The following is a 12,863-nucleotide window of genomic DNA, read 5'->3' as shown; positions in this document are numbered from 1 at the left end:
GCTTTGTAAAAGTTTACCCTTCCCCCTCCCCATAGCCTCAAGTCCATTCTCTAGTAAGTCTGTGTCTTTATTCCTGTTTCACGCCTACGTTTTTCATGACATTTTTTTTCTTAAATTCCATATATATGTGTTAGCATACGGTATTTGTCTCTCTCTTTCTGACTTACTTCACTCTGTATGACAGACTCTAGGTCTATCCACCTGATTGCAAATAGCTCAATTTCATTTCTTTTTATGGTTGAGTAATATTCCATTATATATATGTGCCACATCTTCTTTATCCATTCATCCGATGATGGACACTTAGGTTGTTTCCATCTCTGGGCTACTGTAAATGGAGCTGCAGTGAATATTTTGGTACATGACTCTTTTTGAATTATGGTTTTCTCAGGGTATATGCCCAGTACTGGGATTGCTGGGTCCTATGGTAGTTCTATTTGTAGTTTTTTAAGGAACCCCCATACTTTTCTCCACAGTGGCTGCATCAATTTACATTCCCACCAACAGTGTAAGAGGGTTCCCTTTTCTCCACACCCTCTCCAGCATTTATTGTTTCTAGATTTTTTGATGATGGCCATTCTGACTAGTGTGAGATGATATCTCATTGTAGTTTTGATTTGCATTTCTCTAACGATTAGTGATGTTGAGCATTCTTTCATGTGTTTGTTGGCACTCTGTATATCTTCTTTGGAGAAATGTCTATTTAGGTCTTCTGCCCATTTTTGGATTGGGTTGTTTGTTTTTTTGTTATTGAGCTGCATGAGGTGCTTGTAAATTTTGGAGATTAATCCTTTGTCAGTTGCTTCATTTGCAAATATTTTCTCCCATTCTGAGGGTTGTCTTTTGGTCTTCTTTATGGTTTCCTTTGCTGCGCAAAAGCTTTTAAATTTCATTAGGTCCCATTTGTTTACTTTTGTTTTTATTTCCATTTCTCTAGGAGGTGGGTCAAAAAGGACCTTGCTGTGATTTATGTCATAGAGTGTTCTGCCTATGTTTTCCTCTAAGAGTTTGATAGTTTCTGGCCTTACATTTAGGTCTTTAATCCATTTTGAGCTTATTTTTGTGTATGGTGTTAGGGAGTGAACTAATCCCATACTTTTACACGTACCTGTCCAGTTTTCCCAGCACCACTTATTGAAGAGGCTGTCCTTTCTCCACTGTACATTCCTGCCTCCTTTATCAAATATAAGGTGACCATATGTGCGTGGGTTTATCTCTGGCTTTCTATCCTGTTCCATTGATCTATATTTCTGTTTTTGTGCCAGTACCATACTGGCTTAATTACTGTAGCTTTGTAGTATAGTCTGAAGTCAGGGAGCCTGATTCCTCCAGCTCCGTTTTTCGTTCTCAAGATTGCTTTGGCTATTAGGGGTCTTTTGTGTTTCCATACAAATTGTGAAATTTTTTGTTCTAGTTCTGTGAAAAACGCCTGTGGTAGTTTGATAGGGATTGCACTGAATCTATAGATTGCTTTGGGTAGTTGAGTCATTTTCACAATGTTGATTCTTCCAATCCAAGAACGTGGTATATCTCTCCATCTATTTGTATCATCTTTAATTTCTTTCATCAGTGTCTTATAATTTTCTGCATACAGGTCTTTTGTCTCCTTAGGTAGGTTTATTCCTAGATATTCTATACTTTTTCCTGCAGTGGTAAATGGGAGTGTTGCTTTCACTTTCAGATGTTTCATCATTAGTGTATAGGAATGCCAGAGATTTCTGTGCATTAATTTTGTATCCTGCTACTTTAACAAATTCATTGATAAGCTCTAGTAGTTTTCTGGTAGCATCTTTAGGATTCTCTATGTATAGTATCATGTCATCTGCAAACAGTGACAGCTTTACTTCTTCTTTTCCGATTTGGATTCCTTTTATTTCCTTTTCTTCTCTGATTGCTGTGGCTAAAACTTCCAAAACTATGTTGAATAAGAGCGGTGAGAGTGGGCAACCTTATCTTGTTCCTCATCTTAGTGGAAATGCTTTCAGTTTTTCACCATTGAGGATGATGTTGGCTGTGGACTTGTCATATATGGCCTCTATTATGTTGAGGAGAGTTACCTCTATGCCTACTTTCTGCAGGGTTTTTATCATAAATGGGTGTTGAATTTTGTCAAAAGCTTTCTCTGCATTTATTGAGATGATCATATGGTTTTTCTCCTTCAATTTGTTAATATGGTTTATCACATTGATTGATTTGCATATATTGAAGAATCCTTGCATTCCTGGAATAAACCCCACTTGATCATGGTGTATGATCCTTTCAATTTACTGTTGGATTCTGTTTGCTAGCATTTTGTTGAGGATTTTTGCATCTATGTTCATCAGTGATATTGGCCTGTAGTTTTCTTTCTTTGTGACATCCTTGTCTAGTTTTGGTATCAGGGTGATGGTGGCCTCGTAGAATGAGTTGGGGAGTGTTCCTCCCTCTGCTATATTTTGGAAGAGTTTGAGAAGGACAGGTGATAGCTCTTCTCTAAATGTTTGATAGAATTCGCCTGTGAAGCCATCTGGTCCTGGGCTTTTGCTTGTTGGAAGATTTTTAATCACAGTTTCAATTTCAGTGCTTGTGATTGGTCTGTTCATATTTTCTATTTCTTCCTGATTCACTCTTGGCAGGTTGTGCCTTTCTAAGAATTTGTCCATTTCTTATAGGTTTTCCATTTTATTGGCATAGAGTTGCTTGTAGTAATCTCTCATGATCTTTTGTATTTCTGCAGTGTCAGTTGTTACTTCTCCTTTTTCATTTCTAATTCTATTGACTTCAGTCTTCTCCCTTTTTTTCTTGATGAGTCTGGCTAATGGTTTATCCATTTTGTTTTTCCTTTCAAAGAACCAGCTTTTAGTTTTATTGATCTTTGCTATTGTTTCCTTCATTTCTTTTTCATTTATTTCTGATCTGATTTTTATGATTTCTTTCCTTCTGCTAACTTTGGGGTTTTTTTGTTCTTCTTTCTCTACTTGCTTTAAGTGCAAGGTTAGGTTGTTTATTCGAGATGTTTCCTGTTTCTTAAGGTGGGCTTCTATTGCTATAAACTTCCCTCTTAGAACTGCTTTTACTGCATCCCATAGGTTTTGGGTCGTCGTGTCTCCATTGTCATTTGTTTCTAGGTATTTTTTGATTTCCTGTTTGATTTCCTCAGTGATCACTTCGTTATTAAGTAGTGTATTGTTTAGCCTCCATGTGTTTGTATTTTTTACAGATCTTTTCCTGTAATTGATATCTAGTCTCATAGCGTTGTGGTCAGAAAAGATACTTGATACAATTTCAATTTTCTTAAATTTACCAAGGCTTGATTTGCGACCCAAGATATGATCTATCATGGAGATCGTTCCATGAGCACTTGTGAAAAATGTGTATTCTGTTGTTTATGGATGGAATGTCCTATAAATATCAATTAAGTCCATCTTGTTTAATATATCATTTAAAGCTTGTTTTTCCTTATTTATTTTCATTTTGGATGATCTGTCCATGGGTGAAAGTGGGGTGTTAAAGTCCCCTACTAGGAATGTGTTACTGTTGATTTCCCCATTTATGGCTGTTAGTATTTGCCTTATGTATTGAGGTGCTCCTATGTTGGTTGCATAAATATTTACAATTGTTATATCTTCTTCTTGGATCGATCCCTTGATCATTAGTGTTCTTGTTTGTCTCTTCTAATAGTCTTTATTTTAAAGTCTATTTTGTCTGATATGAGAATTACTACTCCAGCTTTCTTTTGGTTTCCATTTGCATGAAATACCTTTTTCCATCCTCTTACTTTCAGTCTGTATGTGTCTCTAGGTCTGAAGTGGGTCTCTTGTAGACAGCAAATATATGCATCTTGTTTTTGTATCCATTCAGCCAATCTGTGTCTTTTGGTGGGAGCATTTAGTCCATTTACATTTAAGGTAATTATCGATATGTATGTTCCCATTCCCATTTTCTTAATTGTTTTGGGTTCAATATTGTAGGTCTTTTCCTTCTCTTGTGTTTCTTGCCTAGAGAAGTTCCTTTAGCAGTTGTTGTAGAGCTGGTTTGGTGGTGCTGAACCTCTCTCAGCTTTTGCTTGTCTGTAAAGTTTTGAATTTCTCCAACAAATCTGAATGAGATCCCTGCTGGGTAGAGTAATCTTGGTTACAGGTTTTTCTCCTTCATCACTTTAAATATGTCCTGCCACCTCCTTCTGGGTTGCAGAGTTTCTGCTGAAAGATCAGCTGTTAACCTTATGGGGATTCCCTTGTGTGTTATTTGTTGTTTTTCCCTTGCTGCTTTTAATATGCTTTCTTTGTATTTAATTGTTGACAGTTTGATTAATACGTGTCTTGCCGTAATTCTCCTTGGGTTTATCCTGTATGGGAGTCTCTTTGGTTCCTGGACTTGATTTACTATTTCCTTTCCCATATTAGGGACGTTTTCAACTATAATCTCTTCAAATATTTTCTCAGTCCCTTTCTTTTTCTCTTCTTCTTCTGGAACCCCTATAATTCGAATGTTGGTGCGTTTGATGTTGTCCCAGAGGTCTCTGAGACTGTCCTCAGTTCTTTTCATTCTTTTTGCTTTATTCTGCTTTGCATTAGTTATTTCCACTATTTTATCTTCCAGGTCACTTATCCGTTCTTCTGCCTCAGTTATTCTGCTATTGATCCCATCTAGAGTATTTTTCATTTCATTCATTGTGTTGTTCATCATTGTTTGTTTCATCTTTACTTCTTCTAGGTCCTTGTTAACTGTTTCTTGCATTTTGTCTATTCTATTTCCAAGATTTTGGATCATGGCTTTACTATCATTATTCTGAATTCTTTTTCAGGTAGACTGCCTGTTTCCTCTTCATTTGTTAGGTCTGGTAGGTTTTTATCTTGCTCCTTCATCTGCTGTGCGTTTTCCTTTCTTCTCATTTTCCTTATCTTACTGTGTTTGGGGTCTCCTTTTTGCAGGCTGCAGGTTCATAGTTCCCGTTGTTTTTGGTGTCTGTCCCCAGTGGCTAAGGTTGGTTCAGTGGGTTGTGTAGGCTTCCTGGTGGAGGGGACTAGTGCTTGTGTTCTGTTGGATGAGGCTGGATCTTGTCTTTCTGCTGGGCAAGTCCACGTCTGGTGGTGTGTTTTGGGGTGTCTGTAGTCTTATTATGATTTTGGGCCGCGTCTCTGCTAATGGGTGGGGTTGTGTTCCTGTCTTGCTAGTTGTTTGGCATAGGATGTCCAGCACTGTAGCTTGTTGGTTGTTGAGTGAAGCTGGGTGCTGCTGTTGAGATGGAGATCTCTGGGAGATTTTCGCCGTTTGATATTATGTGCAGCTGGGAGGCTTCTTGTGGACCAGTGTCCTGAAGTTGGCTCTGCCACCTCACAGGCACAGCACTAACTCCTGGCTGCAGCACCAAGAGCCTTTCATCCACACGGCTCCTTAATTTGGGATGATTCGTTGTCTGTTCATGTATTCCACAGATGCAGGGTACATCAAGTTGATTGTGGAGCTTTAATCCGCTGCTTCTGAGGCTGCTGGGAGAGATTTCCCTTTTTCTTCTTTGTTCTCACAGCTCCCAGGGTCTCAGCTTTGGATTTGGCCCCGCCTCTGCGTGTAGGTCGCTGGAGGGCGTCTGTTGTTTGCTCAGACGGCACGGGGTTAAAGGAGCCGCTGGCTCGGAGGCTCTGGCTCACTCAGGCCGCGGGGGTAGGGAGGGTCACGGAGTGCGAGGCGGGCCTGTGGCGGCAGAGGCCGCCATGACGTTGCCAGCCTGAGGCGCGACGTGCGTTCTCCCGGGGGAGTTGTCCCTGGATCCCGGGACCCTGGCAGTGATGGGCTGCACAGGCTCCCCGAAAGCAGGGTGTGGATAGTGACCTGTGCTTGTACACAGGCTTCTTGGTGGCGGTAGCACCGGCCTTAGCATCTCATGTCTGTCTCTGGGGTCCGCACTTTTAGCCGCGGCTCGCGCCCCTCTCTGGAGCTCCTTTAAGCAGCGTTCTTAATCCCCTCTTCTCACGCACCAGGAAACAAAGAGGGAAGAAAAAGTCTCTTGCCTCTTTGGCAGCCCCAGACCTTTTCCAGGACTCCGTCCCGGCTAGCTGTGGTGCACTAACCCCTGCAGGCTGTGTTCACGCTGCCAACCCCAGTCCTCTTCCAGCGCTCCGACTGAAGCCGGAGCCTCAGCTCCCAGCCCCGCCCGCCGTGGCGGGTGAGCAGACAAGCCTCTCAGCCGGTGAGTGCCGGTCGGCCCTTATCCTCTGCGCTGGAATCTCTCTGCTTTGCCCTCCGCACTCCTGTTGCCGTGCTCTCCTCCGCGGCTGTGAAGCTCCCGCACTCCGCCACCCGCAGTCTCCGCCCGCGAAGCGCTTCCTAGTGTGTGGACACTTTTCCTCCTTCACAGCTCCCTCCCACAGGTGCACGACCCGTCCCTATCCTTTTGTCTCTGTTTATTTTTTTCTTTTGCCCTAACCAGGTACATGGGGGGCTTCTTGCCTTTTGGGAGGTCTGAGGTCTTCTGCCAGCATTCAGTAGATATTCTGTAGGAGTTGTTCCACGTGTAGATGTATTTCTGGTGTATCTGTGGGGAGGAAGGTGATCTCCGCGTCCTACTCTTCCACCATCTAGGTCTTCTGCCCATTTTTGGATTGGGTTGTTTGTTTTTTTGTTATTGAGCTGCATGAGCTGCTTCTTAATTTTAAAGACTAACCCTTTGTCAGTTGCTTCATTTGCAAATATTTTCTCCCATTCTGAGGGTTGTCTTTTGGTCTTGTTTATGGTTTCCTTTGCTGTCCAAAAGCTTTGAAGTGTCATTAGGTCGCATTTATTTTTGTTTTTATTTACATTTCTCTAGAAGGTGGGTAAAAACGGATCTTATGATTTATGTCATACAGTGTTCTACCTATGTTTTCCTCTAAGAGTTTTATAGTGTCTGGCCTTACATTTAGGTCTGTAATCCATTTTGAGCTTATATTTGTGTATGATGTTAGGGAGTGATCTAATCTCATACTTTTACATGTACCTGTCCAGTTTTCCCAGTACCACTTATTGAAGAGGCTGTCCTTTCTCCACTGTACATTCCTGCCTCCTTTATCAAATATAAGGTGACCATATGTGTGTGGGTTTATCTCTGGGCTTTCTATCCTGTTCCATTGATCTATCTTTCTGTTTTTGTGCCAGTACCATGGTGTCTTGATTACTGTAGCTTTGTAGTATAGTCTGAAGTCAGGGAGCCTGATTCCTCCAGCTCCGTTTTTCGTTCTCAAGATTGCTTCGGCTATACTGGCTCTTTTGTGATTCCATACAAATTGTGAAATTTTTTATTCTAGTTCTGTGAAAAATGCCAGTAGTAGTTTGATAGGCATTGCACTGACTCTGTAGATTGCTTTTGGTAGTAGAGTCATTTTCACAATGTTGATTCTTCCAATCCAAGGACATGGTATATCTCTCCATCTCTTTGTATCATCTTCAGTTTCTTTCATCAGTGTCTTATAATTTTCTGCATACAGGTCTTTTGTCTCCTTAGGTAGGTTTATTCCTAGATATTCTATTCTTTTTCTTACAGTGGTAAATAGGAGTGTTTTCTTGATTTCACTTTCAGATTTTTCATCATTAGTGTATAGGAATGCCAGAGATTTCTGTGCATTAATTTTGTATCCTGCTACTTTAACAAATTCATTGATAAGCTCTAGTAGTTTTCTGGTAGCATCTTTAGGATTCTCTATGAATAGTATCATGTCATCTGCAAATAGTGACAGCTTTACTTCTTTTCTGATTTGGATTCCTTTTATTTCCTTTTCTTCTCTGATTTCTGTGGCTAAAACTTCCAAAACTATGTTGAATAAGAGCGGTGAGAGTTGGCAACCTTGACTTGTTCCAGATCTTAGTGGAAGTGCTTTCAGTTTTTCACCATTGAGGATGATGTTGGCTGTGGACTCGTCATATATGGCCTGTATTATGTTGACGAGAGTTCCCTGTATGCCTACTTTCTGCAGGGTTTTTATCATAAATGGGTGTTGAATTTTGTTGAAAGCTTTCTCTGCATTTATTGAGATGATCATATGGTTTTTCTCCTTCAATTTGTTAATATGGTTTTATCACATTGATTGATTTGCATATATTGAAGAATCCTTGCATTCCTGGAATAAACCCCACTTGATCATGGTGTATGATCCTTTTAATGTACTGTTGGATTCTGTTTGCTAGCATTTTGTTGAGGATTTTTGCATCTATGTTCATCAGTGATATTGGCCTGTAGTTTTCTTTCTTTGTGACATCCTTGTCTAGTTTTGGTATCAGGGTGATGGTGGCCTCGTAGAGTGAGTTTGGGAGTGTTCCTCCCTCTGCTATATTTTGGAAGAGTTTGAGAAGGACAGGTGATAGCGCTTCTCTAAATGTTTGATAGAATTCGCCTGTGAAGCCATCCGGTCCTGGGCTTTTTGTTTGTTGGAAGATTTTTAATCACAGTTTCAATTTCAGTGCTTGTGATTGGTCTGTTCATATTTTCTATTTCTTCCTGATTCACTCTTGGCAGGTTGTGCCTTTCTAAGAATTTGTCCATTTCTTATAGGTTTTCCATTTTATTGGCATAGAGTTGCTTGTAGTAATCTCTCATGATCTTTTGTATTTCTTCAGTGTCAGTTGTTACTTCTCCTTTTTCATTTCTAATTCTATTGACTTCAGTCTTCTCCCCCCTTTTTTTTTTTTGATGAGTCTGGCTAATGGTTTATCAATTTTGTTTATCTTCTTAAAGAACCAGCTTTTAGTTTTATTGATCTTTGCTATTGTTTCCTTCATTTCTTTTTCATTTATTTCTGATCTGATTTTTATGATTTCTTTCCTTCTGCTAACTTTGGGGTTTTTTTGTTCTTCTTTCTCTACTTGCTTTAAGTGCAAGGTTAGGTTGTTTATTCGAGATGTTTCCTGTTTCTTAAGGTGGGCTTCTATTGCTATAAACTTCCCTCTTAGAACTGCTTTTACTGCATCCCATAGGTTTTGGGTCGTCGTGTCTCCATTGTCATTTGTTTCTAGGTATTTTTTGATTTCCTCTTTGAATTCTTCAGTGATCACTCGTTATTAAGTAGTGTATTGTTTAGCCTCCATCTGTTTCTATTCTTTACAGATCTTTTCCTGTAATTGATATCTAGTCTCATAGCGTTGTGATCGTAAAAGATACTTGATACAATTTCATTTTTCTTAAATTTACCAAGACTTGATTTGTGACCCAATATATGATCTATCCTGGAGAATGTTCCATGAGCACTTGAGAAAAATGTGTATTGTGTTGTTTTTGGATGGAGTGTCCTATAAATATGAATTAAGTCCATCTTGTTTAATGTATCATTTAAAGCTTGTGTTTCCTTATTTATTTTCATTTTGGATGATCTGTCCATTGGTGAAAGTGGAGTGTTTAAGTCCCCTACTATGAATGTGTTACTGTTGATTTCCCCATTTTTGGCTGTTAGTATTTGCCTTATGTATTGAGGTGCTCCTATGTTGGTTGCATAAATATTTACAATTGTTATATCTTCTTTTTGGTTCGATCCCTTGATCATTATGTAGTGTCCTTCTTTGTCTCTTCTAATAGTCTTTATTTTAAAGTTATATTTTCTGATATGAGAATTACTACTCCAGCTCTCTTTAGGTTTCCATTTGCATGAAATATCATTTTTCATCCCCTTACTTTCAGTCTGTATGTGTCTCTAGGTCTGAAGTGGGTCTCTTGTAGACAGCAAATATATGCGTCTTGTTTTTGTATCCATTCAGCCAATCTGTGTCTTTTGGTGGGAGCATTTAGTCCATTTACATATAAGGTAATTATCGATATGTATGTTCCTATTCCCATTTTCTTAATTGTTTAGGGTTCATTACTGTAGGTGTTTTCCTTCTCTTGTGTTTCTTGCCTAAGAAGTTCCTTTAGCATTTGTTGTAAATCTGGTTTGGTGGTGCTGAACTCTACCAGGTTTTGCTTGTCTGTAAAGGTTTTAATTTCTCCATCAAATCTGAATGAGATCCTTGCTGGGTAGAGTAATCTTGGTTGTAGGTTTTTCTCCTTCATCACTTTAAATATGTCCTGCCACTCCCTTCTGGGTTGCAGAGTTTCTGCTGAAGGATCAGCTGTTAACCTTATGGGGATTCCCTTTTGTGTTATTTGTTGTTTTTCCCTTGCTGCTTTTAATATGCTTTCTTTGTATTTAATTGTTGACAGTTTGATTAATATGTGTATTTCTCCTTGGATTTATCCTGTACGGAACTCTCTGTGCTTCCTGGACTTGATTAACTATTTCCTTTCCCATATTAGGGAAGTTTTCAACTATAATCTCTTCAAATATTATCTCAGTCCCTTTCTTTTTCTCTTCTTCTTCTGGAACCCCTATAATTCAAATGTTGGTGCGTTTAATGTTGTCCCAGTGGTCTCTGAGACTATCCTCAGTTATTTTCATTCTTTTCGCTTTAATCTGCTCTGCAGTAGTTATTTCCACTATTTTATCTTCCAGGTCACTTATCCATTCTTCTGCCTCAGGTATTTTGCTATTGATCCCAACTAGAGTATTTTTCATTTAATTCATTGTGTTGTTCATCATTGCTTGTTTCATCTTTAGTTCTTCTAGGACCTTGTTAAATATTTCTTGCATTTTGTCTATTCTATTTCCAAGATTTTGGATCATCTTGACTATCATTATTCTGAATTCCTTTTCAGGTAGACTGCCTATTTCCTCTTCATTTGTTAGGTCTGGTGGGTTTTTATCTTGCTCCTTCATCTGCTGTGTGTTTTTCTGTCTTCTCATTTTGCTTATCTTACTGTGTTTGGGGTCTCCTTTTTGCAGGCTGCAGGTTCATAGTTCCCGTTGTTTTTGGTGTCTGTCCCCAGTGGCTAAGGTTGGTTCAGTGGGTTGTCTAGGCTTCCTGGTGGAGGGGACTAGTGCCTGTGTTCTGGTGGATGAGGCTGGATCTTGTCTCTCTGGTGGGCAGGTCCACGTCTGGTGGTGTGTTTTGGGGTGTCTGAGGACTTATTATGATTTCAGACAGCCTCTCTGCTAATGGGTGGGGTTGTGTTCCTGTCTTGCTAGTTGTTTGGCATAGGATGTCCAGCACTGTAGCTTGCTGGTCGTTGAATGAAGCTGGGTGCTGGTGTTGAGATGGAGATCTCTGGGAGATTTTTACCATTTGATATTATGTAGAGCTGGGAGTTCTCTGGTGGACCAGTGTCCTGAAGTTGGCTCTGCCACCTCAGAGGCACAGCACTGACTCCTGGCTGCAGCACCAAGAGCCTTTCATCCACATGGCTCAGAATAAAATGGAGAGAAAGTGGAAAGAAAGAGTTAGTAGAAAGAAAGAAAAAGAAAGAAAGAAAGAAAGGAAGGGAAAGAAGGAAGGAAAGAAAGGAGGGAAGGAAGGGAAAAAGAAAGAAAGAAAATAAAGTAAAATAAATTAAAGTAAGATAAAATATAATAAAGTTATTAAAATAAAAAAAATAATTATTAAGGAAAAAGAAAAAGAGATGGATAGAACCCTAGGACAAAAGGTGGAAGCAAAGCTATACAGCATAAATCTTGCTCTCAACGTCCACCTCCTGAATTTGGGATGATTTGTTCTCTCTCTATTCATGTATTCCACAGACATCAAGTTGATTGTGGAGATTTAATCCGCTGCTTCTGAGGCTGCTGGGAGAGATTTCCCATTCTCTTCTTCTTTATTCTCACAGCTCCCAGGGGCTCAGCTTTGGATTTGGCCCCGCCTCTGCGTGTAGGTCACCGGAGGGCGTCTGTTCTTCGCTCAGAAGGGACGGGGTTAAAGGAACCGCTGATTCGGTGGCTCTGGCTCACTCAGGCCGGGGGCAGGGAGTGGTACGGAATGGGCGGTGAGCCTACGGCGGCAGAGGCCAGTGTGACGTTGCACCAGCCTGAGGCACGCCATGCGTTCTCCTGGGGAAGTTTTCTGTGTATCCTGGGACCCTGGCAGTGGTGGGCTACACAGGCTCCCTTGGAAGCGGGGTGTGGATAGTGACCTGTGCTCGCACACAGGCTTCTTGGTGGCGGCAGCAGAAGCCTTAGCGTCTCATGCCCATCTCTGGGGTCCGACTTTTTAGCCCCGGCTCGCGCCCGTCTCTGGAGCTCCTTTATGCAGCGCTCTTAATCCCCTCTCCTCGCGCACCAGGAAACAAAGAGGGAAGAAAAAGTCTCTTGCCTCTTCGGCAGGTCCAGAGTTTTCCCTGGACTCCCTCCGGGCTAGCCGTGGTGCACTAACCCCCTGCAGGCTGTGTCCACACCGCCAACCCCAGTCCTCTCCCGGCGCTCTGACGGAAGCCCGAGCCTCAGCTCGCAGCCCTGCCCGCCCCGGCGGGTGAGCAGACAAGCCTCTCGGGCTGGTGAGTGCCGGTCGGCCCTGATCCTCTGTGTGGGAATCTCTCCACACCCCTGTTGCTGTGCTCTCCTCCATGGCTCCGAAGCTCCCCCCCCTCTGCCACCCGCAGTCTCCACCCTTGAAGGGGCTTCCTAGTGTGTGGAAACCTTTCCTCCTTCAAGGCTCCCTCCCACTGGTGCAGGTCCTGGCCCTATCCTTTTGTCTCTGTTTATTCTTTTTTCTTTTGCCCTACCCAGGTACATGTGTGGGGGGGGTGGTTCTTGCCTTTTGGGAGGTCTGAGGTCTTCTGCCAGCATTCAGTTGGTGTTCTGTAGGAGTTGTTCCACGTGTAGATGTATTTCTGGTGTATCTGTGGGGAGGAAGGTGATCGCATCTTACTCTTCTGCTATCTTCCCAGAAGCCCTATTTTTAAACAACAATATACCCCACAAGTTTTCCTATAATTTAGCCTTTTTTTCTTCTCCTAAAAACATTGCTTTTGGGCTTTCCTGGTGGCTCAGTGGTTGAGAGTCCCCCGGCCGATGCAGGGGACACAGGTTCATGCCCCGGTCCGGGAAGATCCAGAA

At 41.4% G+C, this 12,863-nt stretch overlaps 1 long non-coding RNA gene across 7 annotated transcripts in view; it reads right to left on the bottom strand.

Moving 5' to 3' along the window:
• Nucleotides 1–12,560: 12,560 nt before the first annotated feature.
• Nucleotides 12,561–12,863, bottom strand: part of LOC307188316 — a 530,117-nt gene continuing 529,814 nt past the window's right edge. For all 7 annotated transcript variants that reach the window (XR_013828886.1, XR_013828887.1, XR_013828888.1 and 4 more), the window contains one exon: nt 12,561–12,646. This is a non-coding gene — a long non-coding RNA (uncharacterized lncRNA). The remainder of the gene's footprint in view (nt 12,647–12,863) is intronic.

This window comes from Stenella coeruleoalba (assembly GCF_951394435.1).
Source record: "Stenella coeruleoalba genome assembly, chromosome: 6".
Classification (NCBI taxonomy): domain Eukaryota; kingdom Metazoa; phylum Chordata; class Mammalia; order Artiodactyla; family Delphinidae; genus Stenella; species Stenella coeruleoalba.
Note: the sequence above shows the minus strand (reverse complement) of the source record. Positions and strands in the feature narration are given on the sequence as shown.